Source organism: Lepus europaeus, chromosome 5, assembly GCF_033115175.1.
Source record: "Lepus europaeus isolate LE1 chromosome 5, mLepTim1.pri, whole genome shotgun sequence".
In the NCBI taxonomy this organism is placed as follows: Eukaryota; Metazoa; Chordata; class Mammalia; order Lagomorpha; family Leporidae; genus Lepus; species Lepus europaeus.
Window position 1 is genome coordinate 82,988,062 of NC_084831.1, and position 9,441 is coordinate 82,997,502.

Here is a 9,441-nt window from a genome sequence, read left to right on the forward strand (position 1 = left end):
TTTATCACATAAGATGGGATTAGTGCCACCAAGCTAAATGGGATTTGGAGTTCCATGACAAATTTTTAGCTTCACTCTTAGGGGTAGGTCTGTGGGAATGTGTGCTGATCTGTATAGCTCCTCCCTCTCTCATTCCCACTCTTATTTTTAACTGGGATCTATTTTCAATTGACTTAATATATCTATGATTAATTCTATGTTAAGTAAGGAGTTCAGCCAATGGTAATAAGTAGAGGAAAAAAAGAGTAAAATATAGATAAAGTGAAATAATAAAGGGTTCCTCGACAGTCAGGACAATGGCTGTTCAAGCAATTGCTTCTCATAGTGTCTGTTTCACTTCTACAGCTTTCCTTTTGGGTGCTCTTTAGTTGTCACAGATCAGGGAGAACATATTATATTTATCCCTTTGGGACTGGCTTATTTCATTAAGTGTGATATTTCCCAGATTCATCCATTTAGCTGTAAATGACTGGATTTCAAAAAACACAGTTCTTTCAGAGGCTTTGATGAACAGACTGTCAGTGTTTTTAAATCACAAGAAGTAAATTCATCTGCAGCTTTTCCAGGAAGCTGAACTCTAGTATCTGTTTCAGGACACATATTGAAACTTTATATCCTTTCACAAATGAAAATGATAGTGAAAGCAAGCAATGGTTTCTTTGAAAAGGAACGAATGCTCAGAAATCAGGTGCCTGTTCTTCTGACCAATCAAATCTATTGTTTACTTCGGTCACCAAAACATGGGCCAGGAAAAACTGAACACTTTGGTGAGTGTTTATGGAATAACAGAACTTCCTGCTTACCATCAAACCCCTTTCCAGAGTAAGCAAATCTGTTCCTGTATATAACTGGAAACATTGGCTGAGTGATTTAACATTGAGCAGATCAGTTTTGAGGGCTATGTTTATAAATCTGCAATTTGTATATACCATGATACTTCAAAATTAAAGGTGTTGGTCTCTCATTGAGTGGATTAATGATTTTTTTCCTTATTTTCTGTGAGTCATGAATGTCAGTCCATGAATATAAAGTATTTTTATAACTATAGAAGTGCACATACATGACTGTGGAGAGTTTTCCATTTTAAGAAAAAATTTAAAGAAATCATTTCTAGATAACTTATTTATTGGGTGTTTATTTTCAACTGGCCATTTATTGTTACACATATGTTTCGTAAGCACCTGCTATAGGCAAGGCACTGTTGTATTAGGGTTCACTGGGCACAGAAGAACTATTCATATAAGGAAAGTTTAGATGGAAGGGCCTTTTGGAATGAGGGATGGTTTTGTCTATAGGCTTGGATAAAAGCTAGATTATGACAGAGCTGCAAAAGTCAGAAGAAACACTTTCAGGCTGGTGCTGTGGCATAGTAGGTTAAGCCTCTACTTGTGGTGCCAACATCCCACACATGCTCTGGTTTGAGTTCTGCCTGCTCCACTTCCATTCCAGCTCCCTGCTAATGGCTGGGAAAGGCAGTGGAAGATGGCCCAAGTGCTTGAGCCCCTGCACCCATGTGGGAGACAAGGATGAACCTCCTGGCTCTTGATTTAGGATCAGCCTAGCTCAGGCTTTTGGCGGCCAATTGAGGAATGAAGCAGCAGATGGAAGACCTCTATCTCTGTCTTTCCCTCTCTTTGTCTGTAAATCTGCCTCTAAAATAAATAAATAAATTTTAAAAAAGAAATACTCTCTCTTGCAGATATATCAGAGGGAAATAACTGAATGACATGAGCAGACTGGAATTGGGGCTATTATTAATGTATTTGTGTGATAATTTGCTTAACATATTTCAGAACATCTCAGCAGTGTGCTGTGTGTATGTAGATAGTGATCCCAATTTTCAATCATGGGGTGATTAGTGAACACTAATTTGCTCCTAACTAGAATAATCACCTGGAGAGTTTGCAGAATAGCATCCTCTGAATTGATAACAAAGCATTTGTTAGTTGTGTTAAGAGATGGTATAAATAATGAAGTCAGTGGGGTTAACAATATGGGAAGGGTAAGAAGATATGAAGAGGATAGAACTCCTTAAAGGAACAAGGCATAGGCAACTGCTGCCCCAGTAGCCTCTGCCAGCTGTGCTGAGTGCCAGGGTAGAACCTGCTATTCTCCGTATGCCCAGTGCAGAGACTCCTGCCTTCTTTAACACCCAGACCAGCATTCCCGACAGAACCCCACTGTGACTCCCATTTCACCCAGCAGACCTCCCCAGGGGCAGGCAGGCTTTTAAAAGTTCTTGTCTCCTTGCTACAGTCAATGAACACACAGCATGGAATCTGATATAGGGATTTTTCATTGTACTGCAAAACCTCAGTTCAAATTTGTGGCTGTGGGAAGTTTGGCTTCCTGATTTCCAACTGTCCTGTCCTGGCTGAGGAGTTGCTTCCCCTTGTCTGTGGACTTGTTGCTCAATATAGAAATAAAGAGAAAAGTCCTACAGAGAGAATACAAAAGCAAAGCAGTGACTGAACTCATCTTCGATAAGCAACAAAAGCTCCCAGCACAGAGAAGGGGCCCCCCATGGCTGGGAGTCCCTTGCCCAGGGGGGCTGTTCTCTTCTATGTTTCTTCTCCCTCCCCATTATCTGTGATGTACTGGCCCCTCACTAGTGCCTGCAGTAGGGGTCCTGTTTGGATTTACTCCCCTGCCTCTGTTTAGGAGCACAGAAGAGACTGATAATTGGTTAGTGTTTTCCATATCTTATATATCATACCACTACTCTTTCTCTTTTTGGTCTGTTTAAATTGTGTGTTTCCTTCAGTTTTGTTTTTCAAGGGAGAGGTTTAAAATCCTGGAATTCACCCCAAGTCCACTCTTTTTTTTAACCCTAACTCAAGAGCCCTCTTTCCCTACACAACCACCAAGGATACTCTTATTACCCAAATAATCTGATACCTGCCAATGACCACATATCTTCTTCTACACATGTGTATGCAAAGGACCAAGGTAAAGTTCAAGAGAGCCCCTGAGAATGTCAAGGACAGTGTAAAACACAGAGTGCCCAGTGATCCAAGAGCATCAGAGAGTCCAACTCAATCATGGCTTAACTATAGAATGTCATTAGTATTGTTATAGGGATTTCATTGACTTGGTAGATTGCCTTAGGTAGTATACACCTAATAATGATACTGATTTCTCCAATCTATTAACAAGGGATGTCTCCTTTTTTTGGGGCCTTGATGATGTCTTTCATCGATGTTTGATAATTTCATCTGGCTCTCCTCTCTCTGTGTAACTCTGACTTCCAAATAAATAAATAAATATTTAAAAATATAAATAAACAAAGGGGCCAGCACTGTGGTACAGCAGGTTAAGCCGCTGCCCGCAGTTCTGGCATCCCATATGGGTGCTGGCAAAGCAGTAGAAGATGCCCAAGTCCTTGGGGCCCTACACCCACGTGGGAAACCCAGAAGAAGCTCCTGGCTCCTGGCTTCGGATTGGCGCAGCTCCGGCTGTTGTGGTCAATTGGAGAGTAAACCAGCAGATGGAAGACATTCTCTCTCTCTCTCTCTCTCTCTCTCTCCCCCCTTCTCTCTCTGTGTAACTCTGACTTTCAAATAAATAAATCTTTTTTTAAAAAAAAAATTTAATTGTACACTTCTTGGTTAAATTTATTCCTAAATATTTGATTTTTTGTGGCTATTGTGAATGGAACTTCTTGATCTTTCTTTCAGTGAGTTCATCATTAGCATATAAAAAGCAACTGTTTTTTGTGTGTCTCTTCTATAACCTACAATTTTACTGAATTGGCTTATAAATTCTATTTAAACTGTAGGTTTTTCCACGTACAACTTTGTCATCTGCAAGTATGGATACTCCGACTTCCTCTTCTCCAGTTTTGATGCCCTTCATTTCTGTCTCTTCCCTAATTGCTCTTGCTAAAACTTCCAGTACTAATTGAATGACAGCAGTTAAATTGGATATCCTTGCCCTGTTCCAGGTCTGAGAGGAAATGCTTTCAACTTTTCTCTATTCACTATGATATTGGCTGTTGGTTTGTCATATATAGCCTTTATAATTTTGAGGTATGTTACTTATCTACCTAGTTTTTGGAGTTTTTTTTTTTTATCATGAAAGTCATTGAATCTTATCAATTATTTTTTCTGCTTCTACTGAAATGACCATATTCTTTTTGTTTTTCATTCTGTTGATGTGATTTATGATGTTTATTGATTTATGAATGTTGAGTCACACTTGCATTTGTGGTATAAATCCCACATGATCATGATGCATGATCTTTTTGATGTGGTTGTTGATACAATTTGCTAGTATTTTGTTGAGAATGTTTGCATATATCTTCATAAAGAATAAAGGTCTGTACTTTTCTTTTTGTGTTATGTCTTGGTTCAATTTTGGTATCAAAGTGATGCTGGCCTCATAAAAAGAGTTTGGCAAGAGTTCCATCCTATTCAATATTTTGGAATAGTTTGAAAAATATCAGTTTTTTCCTCTTTGAATGTTTTGTATAATTCAGTAGTAAAACCTTACTTTCCTTACTTTTCCTCAATGGAAGACTTTTGATTAGTGCTTCAATTTCATTGCTTCCTATGGGTCTATTTAGATTGTCTATATCTTCTTGATTTAATCTTGGTCAGTCACATGTATCCATTTCTTTGAGGTTTTTCAGTTTATTAGCATATAGTGTTTCAAAGTTGTTTCTTATGATAATTTGTATTTCAGTGGTGTTGATCAAATGTCTTCTTTATTATTCTAATTTTATTTATTTGAGTTTTTCTCTTTTTTCTTTGCTAGCCTAGCTTATTGTTATGTTGAGCTTTTAGATTTGTTGTTTGTTTCAATTTCATTTGTTTCTGCTCTAATCCTTATTATTTCTGGTCACCTGCTGACTTAGAGTTTGTTTATTCTTGTTTTGCAAAGTCTTTGAGATGCATCATTAGATCTTATTTAAGACATTTCTTTTTTTAATGTAAGCACATAATGCTATAAACTTCTCTCTTAATATTGCTTTTGCTGCATCTCTTAGGTTTTGCTAAGTTGTGTATTCATTTGCATTTATTTTGAGAAAGTTTTTGATTTTCATTTTTAATTTCATCACTGACTCAATGATCACTCATCAGTATCATGTTGCTTAATTTCCAGGTATTTATGAGTGCTCTATTGTTATTTTTATTGTTGATTTCTAGTTTTATTCCTTTGTGTTCTGAAAAGACATATAGTATGATTTCAATTTTTAAAGAACTGAGACTTATTTCATGGCCTAATATGTCATCTAGCCTATAAAATGTTCCATGTGCTAATGAGAAGAATGTATATTTTGTAGCTTTCGGGTGAAATGTCCTTAAGGTCCATTTGCTCAATAGTATGCTTTAACTCTGATGTATCTTCATGGATTTTATGTCTGGATGATCTGTCTGTTGATGACAGTGGGATGCTGAAGTCATTCACATTGTTGTATTGGAGTCTATCTCTCTATTTAGGTCTAGAAGTATTTATTTATATATCTGTATGGTCTTGTGTTGAGTGCATATATATTGATTGTTTTGTCTTCTTGCTGAATCAAACCTATCTAAGTGTAATATCCTTCTTTAACTCTTTTTACAGTTTTTGTTTTAAAGTCTTTTATCTGATATCAGAACAGCTATTCCTGCTTGTTTTTTATTTCTATTTGTCTGCTTTATATTTTTCCAGTTATTCACTTTATGTCTATATGCCTCTATTTGTGGAGTTTCTTGTAGGCAGCATAAGTGGGATACTGTTTTTTTTAATCAACTCAGCCAATCTTAGTCTTCCAGTTAGAATGTTTAGTTCATTTACATTCAAGGTTAGTATTACTAGATAAGGCCTAACAGCTGTCATTTTGATGATCAGATGCTGATGATACCTGCTTGTTAGTGAATTGGGTGATGTCATGTGTTTCCATGATGTTTAGTTCAGGACCTGCTTCAGAATTTCTTATAAAGGAGTGGTAAGAGTGAATTCTCTCAGTTTTTGCTTATCTGGAAATTCCTTATTTATCCTCCACTTTTAAAGGATAGCTTTGCTGTATATAATAATCTTGGTTGGAACGTTTTTTCTTTTAAGACCTTGAATATATTGTCCCACTCTCCTCTGCCTATAGGGGCTTCCCCGAGAAGTCTGATGTTTATCAAATTGGTTTTTGTTTATATATGTAACTTGATGCTTTTCCTCTTAATGTCTTTAAGATTCTCTACTTGACCTTAACTTTTGACAATTGTACTACTATATCCCTTAGAAAAGATATTTTTTTTGGTCAAGTTTGCTTGGGACAATTGACCTTCTTGTATCTGGATTTCTATATCTCTTTCAAGATCTCGAACATTTTCAAATATTATTTTGTTTAGCGGGTTCTCAAAACCTTTTTCCTTTCTTCTCCCTCAGGAATACCTGAAATATGAATATTGTTTGTATAATAGTATTCCATATTTCAGATAGAATTTCTTTGGGTATGACATTTTCAATCAATGAAATAAAAATATGATTGAGAGCTTTAAGAGCAGAATGGATCAAATGGAGAAGAGTATTTCTGACCTTGAGGACAAGACATCTGAAATAACTCCATCAGACAAAATAAAGAGAAAAGCACAGAGCATTTTCTTCCAAGTTGACTTGGTTAGATGATGACTCACTTACAACAAGGCAGGCCACTGTAGTGTATCTGTCTTCTTTCTTCTTGTTGTAGTCTTCATTGTATTGTCACTTTTCTGTCAAAAATTCCCATCAGTGAGATCCCTGGAAATGTGGTCCTTTATTCTACTCGTATTCCAGATCAGCTGACGTCAGCCCAGCTTCAATGTGTCTGTGCTCTATTCAGCCATCTTGGATCTGAATTGAAGTTTATCAAGTTTGGGATTCTTAACTTTGTAGAAAAGCAGAATATGTTGGAATATGTCAGTGAACATATCCCATTTGACACAAAAAATTACATGAGGAAGCCTATGTTTCTTGAAATTATGATATGTATGATAGATCTTCAAAATGTTCATGATCTCATTTTTTGCACACAAATAAAGCCATATTAACTTGTTATAATGTGTCTGAGACAGATCTAGTTTATGGATAACACACTAACAAGGATAATACGACAGTTTGAAAAGATCCCCAATAAGAGCAACATAAATTTTGCCAAAATGGGAGCAAACATAAACATCTTATTTACAGTGAATCTTGGGTGGAAGAATGGGGAATCACTGATACTTTTAAAACTTTGTACATACAATGCTGCCAAAATTTCAGTAGTTTATTTATTTTCTGTGAAAGTATTGTATTATTTACAATCTTTAAAATTCTTCATTAATTTATTTGAGAAACAGGATACCAAATGCCAACAACAATTCGGGGATGGGTCAAGCTGGAGGTAAAGTTTAGAAACCCAATCCATGTCATCCATGTGGATGACAGGAACCCAATTAATTGGGTTATAAACTGTTGCTTTTCACTGTGTGTGTGTTTTATTTTAATTTTTTTATTTGACAGGTAGAGTTATAGACAGTGAAAGAGAGAAACAGAGAGAAAGGTCTTCCTTCCGTTGGTTCACTCCTCAAATGGTCGCTACAGGTGGCGCTGCACCGATCTGAAGCCAGGAGCCAGGTGCTTCTTCCTGGTCTCCCATGAGGGTGCAGGAGCCCAAGCAGTTGGGCCATCCTCCACTGCCTTCCTGGGCCACAGAAGAGAGCTGGACTGGAAGAGGAGCAACTGGGGCTAGAACCTGGAGCCCTTATGGGATGTCAGTGCCGCAGGCGGAGGATTAACCAAGTGAGCCACGGTGCTGGCCCTCCACCACGTGTTTTTAATAGGAAGCTGTAATTGATAATGAAACTGGAACTTGAACCTGGGCACTCCTATATGGGATACAGGTATCTCAACTCAGGGCCTTGAGCTCACCCAGTTTACTCATTTTTAAAAAGAACAAGATAACATTGAAGATGAAGCTGCTATCAATAGAATGCCACATCCATTTAATTAAAAAAATACTTGTTATACCCTAATTGAAGAGGACAGACTTAAAGCATTAGAAACAATAGATAACAGCATAAACATTCAATTAGTGCAGTTTATGAGTTTCTTAAATCCTTACTGAAAAGCTCCTATGAAAACAAAATTAAACCAGACAAGGATGCCCACTCTCACCATTATTCCTCAATATAGTTCTGAAAATTTTAGTGCCATTAAGAAAGAAATCAAAAAGATACAATCTATAAATTGAAGAAGTCAAATTATCCCTGTTTGTACATGACATGTTCCTTTATATAGCAGATTCCATTAAGAGACTAGAAGAACTCATAAGGGAAGTTGGCAAGATTGCAGGATATAAAATCAACACTTCAAAATCAATAGCATTCATATAAGCCAATAGTGTTCTGGTTGAGAAAAAACATATAAAATAAGTCCCATTCATAATGGCTGCAAAAATTTAAATATTTTGGGGATAAATTTAACCAATGATATGAAAGATCTCTACAGCGAAATTTACAAAACCTTAAGGAAAGAAATACAAGACACAAAAATATGGAAAAATCTTCCACATTCATGGATTGGAAGAATTAATATCATTGAAATGTCCATACTATTCAAAGAAATTTACAGATTCAGTGAGATCCTAATAAAAATACCAGAGACTTTCTTTTCAGATCTAGAAAAAACAACCCTGAATTTTATATGGAGTCACAAAAGACCCCCTAATAGCTAAAGCAATCTTAAAAACAATAAAAATAAGGCTGGAGGCATCACAATCGCAGATTTCAAGATACACTGCAGGGCTGTTACAATTGATAAAGCCTGGAAATGGTAGAAAACTAGACATGTAGACATGGAACAGAATTGAAATCCCAGAAATTAATCTGCACATCTAAAACCAACTAATGTTTAACAGGAAGCTATAATCATTCACTGGAGAAGGGACAGTGAAATATTTGCAAACTATATATCCAATAAAACAATTCGACAATAGTAAATAAAAACAATCCAGTTAAAAAATAGGGAAAAGATATGAACAGGCATATTTCAAAGGATGAAACATAAACGGTGAACAGATACATGAAAAGATGCTCAGGATAACTAGCCATAATGGAAATGCAAATAAAACTAACAATGGAACCTCATTCTGTTAGAATGATGAGGTTTGGAGGAAAAAGTATCCTAATATACTGCTGCCAAGAATGTTAACTGGTAAAACCATTATGGAAGACAGTATGGAGATTCTTCACAATTAAAAATACATCTGCCATATTACCAGCTATCCAACTCATGGGAATATATCCCCCATAAAATGAAAGCTGCACACAAAAGAGTTACCTTTACGTCCATGTCTATAGCAGCTCAATTCACAAAAGCTAAGATACAGAATCAATCTAGATGTCCATCAACTGATGACTAGATAAAGAAAAATCTGAGATATAAACATACACACACATATAATACAATGGAATATTATGTGGCCATAAAAAAGAATGGAATCCT